Below are 10,490 nucleotides of genomic sequence, written 5' to 3'. Positions count from 1 at the left end.
TATATATATATATATATATATATATATATATATATATATATATATATATATATATATATATATATATATATATATATATATATTTACATATATATATATATATATATATATATATATATATATATATTTATATGTAAATGAAAATGAAAACTATCTCGTATTATGGGCTGGAGCCTGGAGGGGTTTTAGTGGGTCCGGTCACTGATTCAAACCAACCACACACTCCCTGAGGTTGGTCACCTCAGGGGTTTGGATGCAAATTTCCCCTCCACCTGGAAAAAAAAATAAAAATATATATATATATATATATATATATATATATATATATATATATATATATATATATATTTATATGTAAATGAAAATGAAAAATATCTCGCTTTGAAACATTATAGAGTGCGTCTACTGAAATCAGTGTGCACTTTGTAAAAATGAAATCTTGCAAAAATGGTTGTTACTTTGCCAAACTTCGTTGTAGAATGAAAAATATGTGATTAGTTGATCGAATCTGCTATTTTTTTGTTTCACGTAGTTGACGGGGACTACTGACTCTCAAAAGGGATGATTTCTCAATCCTTAAAGCTTCAAGAAACTTAGACTTGATCGACTGAACTGGAAACTTTTTTGTCCAGTTTTTTTTGTCAAATAAATTTATTTTCTGTAAAATAATGTAATGTAAAATACAATATGTTAATATTAGTTTAACACAATACTGCCCATAATTAAGAAATTGGCTAATATGCCATTTTCACCAAAATCGGGAAAACAGTTTCTCAAGACGGTTAACACCCTAAACAAGGTCCCTACGGAAGCCGATTGTCAAAAACTGCATTTGGGAAGGCAGCAGAGGTGAAACAATTTTGGCTAATATCCAAAATAATTCAGAAGTTGGCTAATATCCAATATGTTTCTACCTGTGGCATGTTCACGAACCAGTGTATTATTACTGTACTTTGTTTCATCTAACTTTCGAAAGTGTGTTGTAGCCTGGTGGTTACTGGCGACAGGTAAGCGCTCGTAAGGCGCTTGCATCAAATTTGTCTATTTACGAACAACATATTTGATGCAACAAGAATTTATTTGCGGTACTGCGAAACCCAATGATCAAAACGCGTGACTGTTTCCTTCTGTCATAAATCTTTACATTCTCAAAAATGCTATTTAGCTCTTTGGTTAGAAGTAATATTGAAGAGAAAATTCAGATTTCATTTTATATTTGATGTGAAAAAAAAGGAAAGTGGATTGTGAGATTATCATGAATAATAATATTTTTTAGTTATATGTATTGTTATATTATTGCACGAAACAATTGTCTTGTCGTCCTTTTCGCCCTCACTGGTGCTTTCGTGTTGTTCTACTAAATTACAAACAATTTTCATCACCAACGAGCACGATATAATTCACATCGTACGGATATTAGCCAAATTGCACACCGGTTGGTCGACTGTCCTTACGTTTATAATTGAAAAAACGGCTACTGCGTTAAAAATACGTGGCGGATGGAATTTTCCTGCAGATTTCTCTGTTTCAACTCAAGGGCAAAGTTCCAGCATATATGAAGGGTGATATACTCAATAAAATGTTGTCATCGACAGTCAAAATATGTTGTACCGACGAAAAACTTCAAAATGCGTTTTTCTCGATTTGATGCCTATGACGTATTAGCCAATTTTTGAATTATGGGCAGAATAGCACTTGTAGAAAACTGCAATTGTCAACAGGCCCAGGGCATGCTAAGTTTAAATGATGTTTAAAATTGGCTACAGGTAATATCATGCCAGTATGAGCTTGATGTTTTTTTTTAAATTGGCGTTTTATAAAGTTTCTTAACTTTTCGACTGTCGTGGTTCATCGTTACAGGCCGGACTCGATTATCAGGAACATAGAAAAAAATCATTCTGGATTATCGATTTTTCCGGATAATCGAATCATAGAAAATATATTCAAATTTGTGTTTAACGGATATAAAATAAATATTTCTTTTTTTTTATTCTACTTCACTTGGAATGCCCGATGCACTGGCGTTTAAATCGCTTTTCACGCGGGTAATACCCGACACGTGGAACAAACATGGTGAGTCCGGAATCATCATTAATTCCAAAACTTTTCTAAATACTTCAAAAGTGGGTAAACAACGAATTTTGGAATTAACGCGTATTTTACTCGAATTTCCCAAAAAAGTCGTTATTTTACGAGATATGTTTCTAAGGGTTTTTTCATATTCATTCGTATATGAAATAGCACTTCTTTTTAATTTTTTCGAAAGAATTAAGCAGATATGATTAAATTTTTTTACGAAATAACATTTTGCTACGCGAATTTCAGAATTTACTCGCGGACTCTAGGATACTAAAGTTTTTAAATGCGGTCTTCTTAAAAAACGTTTTAACAATCGACGGGAATCAATTTCAATAGACGTTTCTATGGGCAAAAGACGTCATTTTGTGCTTGGTTTAATTTTTTGAAACAACTAATTTTTGAAAAGCTAGTGAAACATGTTATATTGGGAGTGTATTAACAATATATAAGTTACCGTCGGAATCGTCACTGCACCGAAGCGCACCGAGCAGCGACACATTTTTTGTTAATTAATCATTTTTAGTGTTCCATAGCGCGATCGTACCTCCGTGCGATCGCTGAGTTAGCATCAGGCAATTCCATAGACAGGTATATATATATATATATATATATATATATATATATATATATATATATATATATATATATATATATATATATATATATATATATATATATATATATATATATATATATATATATATATATATATATATATATATATATATATATATATGTGTGTGTGTGTGTGTGTGTATGTGTGTAAATCGGTTAAGAAGAAAAATAGTACTTGCATAGTAAAAGACACAATCATGGGTCACTTTTGGCCTTTAAGATCATTTTGTTTATAAAACCATCAAAATCCATCACAAAAGATATTTTATTGTTGTAAAAGCTTGATAATAAGTTATTTTATTGGGTCGTGATCCATTTTCATGCAAAAGTAATAAAAATAGCCAAAATATGGACTGACCCACCATTGTGCACCGCAAAACGTAACATCACTACAATTATGGGTTACTTCACTTATTGCACCGAGCAGAACAAATGTTTTTAGTAACATTTTCAACATTAAATCATTTCAATCGTATGAATAGGGTTACAATTGAGTTTTAAAAAACACCACTGCCAATAAAAATTGCTCAGTTTCGTGATCGTAGTGTCGTCTTCGGCAAAGTTGTAGATAATATTTTTTTCCGAAGAAAATACCCTGAAAAAAAATTTTTCTTTCAAAAAATAGTTAGCAGAAAAACAGAAACTAATTAGACTGCTCTATTGGTGATTCGAACAATTTTTAAAGCTAAAACGTTTTCTTTGATTGGCATAGTGTCTTCTGCACAGTTGCAGATAACAATTTGGTCCTTCCAAATATAATAATTAAAAAAAAAATCCAAAACATTTTAATTTGTTTATTATTTCTCCACGATTGAACCAATTTCAGTGTTTAGGTATTTTATTGTATTTTTATTAAAAAAAAATCGGTATTAAAAAATGAGTTTTTTAAATATTTTTTTTTTGTTTTTCTCTTCCTTTTTTTTTCAAACAAAAAATATTATAGTTATATTTTCGGAAAGACAATATTTGCCAAAGACATCATACCTATCAAAAAACCTTTTAAGCGGCTCTAAAAATATTTGTAATTACCAATACCTTTCCAAAATAGCATTTTTAAATAGCTCCTCAAAAATGAGACGTGCTTCAGGAAGTTAAACCAATAGCACAAAATTACATCTTTTGCCCATAGAAACAACTATGCAAATTTTCAGCCAAATTAAAAAGGGTCGAATCAATTGGGGACCCGTTCTTGTGGAATTGCTCTTTACAAAAAAATACAGTCACCTATCAGGGAAAGTTAAGTATGCGTTCATCATTTTTACAATAATAAATTAATCTATACTAAAAGGGGTTACTCTCATGTTAAGGAGAAAAAATCGAAATATATTTTTTATTTCTCTTATTTAAAAGGATACGGAATTTCAAAAAATTGCAATTAAAAATATTTGATGTTTTAGACTAGATTATTTTTTCTTTAAAAACCAGAATGGTCTGAGCAGTAAAAAAAGCAAAGCCTGGGTGCTACATTCCGAATCGGAACTCGACCTTCTGTCTATTATACACAGACTTCGCAGCCAACTGTTCGTGTACGGGACAATTGCGGGGCTAGCGCTACGATCCTACTGACACTAACAGTCTCACCCGAGTCGAGACTCGAACCTACGACGACTGGTTTGTTAGGCCAGCATCGTACCTCGAGACCATCTGGGAGGTGTCTGGAGCAGTAGAACCGATTTAAAGGATGTCTGAGCAGTAGAACCGATTTAAAGTTAATGATGCAAAATCCTTCGTTCAGGTATAGCGTACAGGATTTTTCGTGTTTCTGACAAGTAGTTCTTTCTGTATCATGCTCATTGCGAGGAATGTCGAAAAAATTATATTTTGGTACATGAACTCCAGTGAGTCCAGTTATTAATATTTTCTTTTGAAAAAGAAAGGTAAGATCTCATTATTTAAAAGAAAACTCATTAACTTTTCAACTCTAAAGAAAGAAAAAATACTTTTGGTCGCGAGCACACAAGTATATATAAACTCTTAAGAACTTTAAATTCAAATCCTTGTTTAGGGGTTTCTATTGAAAACAACAAAAAGTGCATCAGTTCTAGAACATAGCCGAGGCGCAAAGCAGATGAATAAATGCAGGGTTTTTAAACCTGATTCGAACCAGTTTCAGTTTTTTTCATGATACACTTTGATTGATCTCAGTGTTTCTAGATTTCAATGGATTTACTTCTGATGACAGAGAAAGAATGATCCTGGTTCGAATCACGCTGAAGTTGGTTCACTGATCAAATCGAGCAAACAATTTTTTACTCTTGTAAAAATGCAATATTCTATCAATGACTCAACAAAATACTGCACAGCATACTAATTGAATAATAAGTTTGATAAAAATAAAATCTTTTTCGAAAATATTTAGGCTATTTGACTGAAATATAAAAAATGCGTACCACGAGCATCGGTAGTTCGAAGTGGGGAGCTGCATAGCCGCAAGGCTACAAAGTCCGCTTTGTTAAGCGGATGCTTTATATTAATTACGAGCAGGATCTGTATGTGGCCGCAGCCAACAGGAAGCTGAGACCTATAACTGGTGTGCTTCAAGCTTCCCAATGCCGAACTTAAGTGAAACGAACCAGCACAAGGGCACCCGAAAAAAAAAAATAACATAAAAAAAACTTAAAAGTTGCTATAATTGTACATAGTTTATGTTTTTCATTGTGAATACATCAATTTTACATTAAATATCATTGTTCAGAACAATAAAAACACTGTGTTTGTCATTTTCATTCATTGTTATGCATCTTAACAGCAATTTTTTAGGCATTTTTCATAAATTTAGAAGTCACTGACAATGTCTTCCATAGTAAAATTATTGTCGATGGTAGACAAAAGACGTTGAGACTACTGCAGCTGCTGGGACTATTGCGACTGTTGCTGGAACTGGTACCGACGATGAATTGTTGCCTCTAAGCAGCTCCGTGGAAACTCTTGGAACAACATTACAGCATGGTTCAACAATCAACTGGAAAGTTCAGAAAGCTCCAAAGGGATTGGTAGATTTGCCTCTGCGGGAATGCCAAGGTAAAAATTTAATGTTCCCGTTATGAGAACAGTTGCTTATGTTTTTACTTTATTTTACTTCTCAGATACGAACGATTCAGCGATTGCGACATCGATCGGGCAAACAAGCCAACACAATTGAAAAGCTGCGTACATACACATGTCTTGTGGTTAACAGGAAATGATTCCAATAAATAAACAAAAAGAATAAATCTTAATATAATTCAATTTAATCTGTTTACGGTATTTTAGATGTGAAAATGATAAAAATAAACAAAAAGAGTAAAAACTCAATTTATTGTGAACTTTTGTTTAATGATTACAATACCCTTTCCGACAAGTCTAGCGTAGTAGTAATTTATTTATTTTGCTCGTTTGGTTCAGCGTTTACCGGTTCGTTTGGTTGTTCTTGCTTCAGACTCTGCGCCACTCTATCTATCCACTCTTGTCATACCTGTCCACTTCTGGGTTGTTTATATAAAGTTATATGCGAATTAAGCGCTATTCCCACTGCTTCCGGGCAGTGTCCAAGCCGTGGTGCAAATGCAATAAAAAAACGAAAATACTTCACTGCCACATAGGGTAATCGTTCCATTATTCTTCTCAGCACCTAGGTGCACCTATATTAATCTTATTTCTCTCATTTGTTCAAATTTCTGCAAATTTTGAAAGTAAATCTATTTGCTTCTCGATTTTGTCAAGTGGTTGAAAGTTTTACGTTGAAAATATGGTAAAATTTGACGATAAATTGATCAGAAAGGCGTGATGAGATTAATATAAGAGCGATTACCCTAGTAAAAACTTCGCAAGTTGCTGCCGTGCACTCTCCGGGAAGCAAAAAATATCGTCGGCAACGATATTTTTCATTCGCACGGCGACAACATAACACTGTCCCGGACATTACACGGCGGTTTGGTGTGAACAAGATCGAAATAGCGCTGTATTAAAAATTAGAGGCACGTCATCACTTCGGCTGTCGCACCTGGAAATGCGAAAGACCTACACAAGTCTAATTATTCATGAACTCAAACACCTGCGACGTTGTAATATTGATACACACTTTTTATTAAATATAATAATTGATTCGATATTATTTACTAGTTGAACCCTTCCGGCGATGCTCGGGATAGATTTGAAATTAACCGTTATGTGCTCGACAAAAAACACCCTTAAATGCCCGACGGGTACTCGGGTATCCATAAATTGAAACTCTTGTAACTTTCACAATTTTCATCTGATTTCAATAGTTTTAGTGCTCAAAGATTCAGAAACTCTACCATCTCCATTGGAATCAGTGTCAGCGGTGCTCCGAAAAGAAATTCTCATTCTCGGAAATCCGTTTTTTTTTCGGTAATATGTTTTGAAACTGAGGATTTTTATGAATATTTGATAATATTATTGGAACAATTACAATTGATGCCTCACGTTCCGGATATACCCATCTTGGCTGGCATTCGGCCATTTTTTAATCTTTTACAGAAACCGGAGGTCGCCATTTTGATACTCTAAATGGCCGCTGAGGTCGTTTTCAGGTCTCCGGACATCATTTCGATTCCGAAAGTACTCATATAGGGTGGTATTTAGTCAATTATGGCTGTTTTCCAGAAACCGGAAATCACCATCTCGGTTTTCTAAATTGCGTCTGGAGTTGATTTCCGGTCTATAGGCACCATCCCGATTTCGGAATTATCTATATTCGATCGTATTCGGTCAATTTGTTTCTCTTCCAGATAGCGGAAGTGGCCATTTTGGAATGCAAAATGGCGTCGGGGTTCGTTTGACAGTCTCTAGATATAATACCGGTTTTGAAAATATTCATAATGGATAGTATGTGACATTGTGTTATCAAATTGTTTTGTATGTCCACTAGAAGCCCCGGTGGAATCTGTTCCGTAAGGGCCATTTCGAAGGCATATCACTATAACACCATAAAAATGGCCTATGGAAGTAGTTTTATAAACTTCGGACCAATAGTTGTAAGATTCTGCTCGAAAATTCATGAAATTCTTCAGTTTTGCAACATATCTCCGAAAACCCAGATTTTCGGCAATGAGAAAATTCTTCCGAGGCACCGCTGAATCTGATTTCAATGCAGAGAAGTAACTGAATCTTTTGATGCTAAAAGTGTCGAAATCGGAAGATAATTGTCAATGTTACAAGAATTACAATCTATGGGTACGCGGGTACCCCGTTAGGCATATTGTTATTACATAAAAATTAATGTTATCAAAAGTTCCCTTTTAATGAGCTTTGATTGCAGTGAACTATGAAATTCCGTTTTATGAAACTTTAAAAGGTACCCGGGTACTCCGTCAAGCACATAACGGTTATACGAATCATTTTTTTTTTATATTTCTCTGCCGCACTTCACTTCAGAAATATTACGTTTCACCTCTGATACTCCAATCGTCATTTTAAATACAAAATCTGTTGGGCTGTTGTGAATAATTTCTGGCCTCTGGGCATCATCCTGTTTCTGAAAACACTAAGATTGGATGGTATTTGACTACCTTGGGCTGTTCGCCAAAAACCGGAAATTACCATCACAAAATTAAATATGGCAGCTGGAGTTGATATAAGATGACCATTTAGGGTTGTTTTTTTTTTTTTATTTTTAAGTTTAGGTCTAACAATCTGCAAGATCAATCACGATTGTTACAATGTTTGTAGTTACGTATTTGATGAAAATAGCTTCGTGTCTGAGATTGGCGGCACACATATATTTGTCATATATTATACCGTTCCAGCAGAAAGTTAAAAAAAAAAAGTTTTGCGTGCGACATTAGATTTTTTCAGCTTATGCACAATGCGCATAATGTCGCATCTAGTGCACCGTTTAGCGTAAAAAACCGCATAAGTTCGAAACGCGGCAAAATAAGATCGGTGCTTAGAATAAGGATATTCAAAAACATCACTTCGCGTGCACATTTGAATCAACGATTTAATGTGATTAAAATTTATCAATTTTGGGGCTACTAACTTTCATGATTTTACATGTCTTCGTAATTTTATGAATAATATCTCATTTTTATTTATCAGATTGAGTTATTTGCAATATATTTCCATATTTTCTTCATTTGTCATATATCCTTAAATTTCATTGCTAAGCATTACCGAACATTTCAATGTAAGAAATCACTTTATGTCATTGCTTTGAAATTCGAGTTAGAGGCGAATCACGCAATAAATATCATCATTATGAATGTTTTATGTGGTGAATAATATCTCAATTTTTAGTTATCAGGTACCTGTTGTTTCTCCTCAAATGTCTCTTCTAAACATCATCAAACATTTTTTTTGAAAAAAAAAAAACATCATCGCTTTTAATTTTGATTTAGATGAAGTTTGAGCATTAAAAGTCATTATTCACAAAACTGCTTGAAATATGCGTGAAACATATTTCTCCTCAAATATTTTTCCGAACATTTTAATGTAGAAAAAAAAAAGAACTACGATTTAAAGAAAAAATGGAGCATAAAGAGACATGATTTTGCATTATAAACTCAGTTTTTAGTAAAAAAAAAACCATAACTTTCCCACACATGTCTATCCGAAACAATAACAAACATTTTATTATAGAAAAAAAAAACACAAATCATCGCTTCAGACTTTGATTTAGAGGTAAATCAAGCATGAAAAGTCACGGTTTTTCATGTTTTTCGAAGTCTTGTGAATTATATCTTTAGTAATCAAATACCTATAATTTCTCCTCGAATGCCTCGTCTGAATATCAACCACATGCCATCGTTTGAATTTCGAATTATATGGTGAACGTTGAAGGTTGAACTAAAAAAATCAGGTTTTATTCATGTTTGTGATATGTGAATGATATCACAATTTTTATCATTTAGATGAAGAAAAAAAATCACAATTTTTATTATCACAAAACCGTAACTGTTTCGCAAATATATTGCCTCGACATACATGCCAGTGCTTACTTTCTTGATAAGGACGATTTAAAATCATGGTGCTTATTGTGTACCTTAGAAACGGCGGGAATAGTATCAATAAGCTCGGCGTTACGAAATTTCATTTTTATATAGTAGATAAAAATAATTAATCATGCGCCATCCTATAAATGAAGTGCTCTAATCCAATACTGCGCTATCAAAATAATCGAAACAAAACAACCTGCACATCGTCGTTGTTGCATCGCACCCCAGTAGGTATAATTCGCGCAGCCCCGCCGCCACGTTTTACATTATGTGAATGATATCACAGTTTTCATTCTTAAGAAACCCTACATGTTTCACAAATATATTCTTCAAACTCTACGAATATTTTCTTGTAACAAAACGTACATGTAACAGCTTACTTTTTTTGATTTGAAACAAATTAAAATGATGGTGCTTATTGTGCACCTCAGTAACGGCGGGAATAATATCAATAAAATCTGCGTTACGTAAATCCATTTTTATATAGTGGATAAAAATAATTAATCATGCACCATCCTATAAATGAAGCGCTCTAATCCAATATTGCGCTATCAAAATAATCAAAACAAAGCAACCTGTATAATCAAATCAAACAAAGCTACATCGCCGTTGCTGCATCGCACATAACGAGGTTTGAATCGCATAGCCCCGTCACCACGTTTTACGTTATGTGAATAATAAAACAATTTTTATTATTAAGAAACCCTAAATGTTTTACAAATATATTGTTTCGAACTCTACGAATATTTTCTTGCAATAGAACGTACACGTCACAGCTTACTTTTATGACTTAGAACGATTTAAAATAATTACCATTACCATTGCACCTCAAAAATGGCGGGAATGATATCAATAAGATCT

Source organism: Wyeomyia smithii, chromosome 1 (assembly GCF_029784165.1).
Source record: "Wyeomyia smithii strain HCP4-BCI-WySm-NY-G18 chromosome 1, ASM2978416v1, whole genome shotgun sequence".
NCBI lineage: Eukaryota > Metazoa > Arthropoda > Insecta > Diptera > Culicidae > Wyeomyia > Wyeomyia smithii.
The sequence above is the reverse complement of the archived record's forward strand: the minus strand, read 5'-3'. Positions refer to the sequence as shown.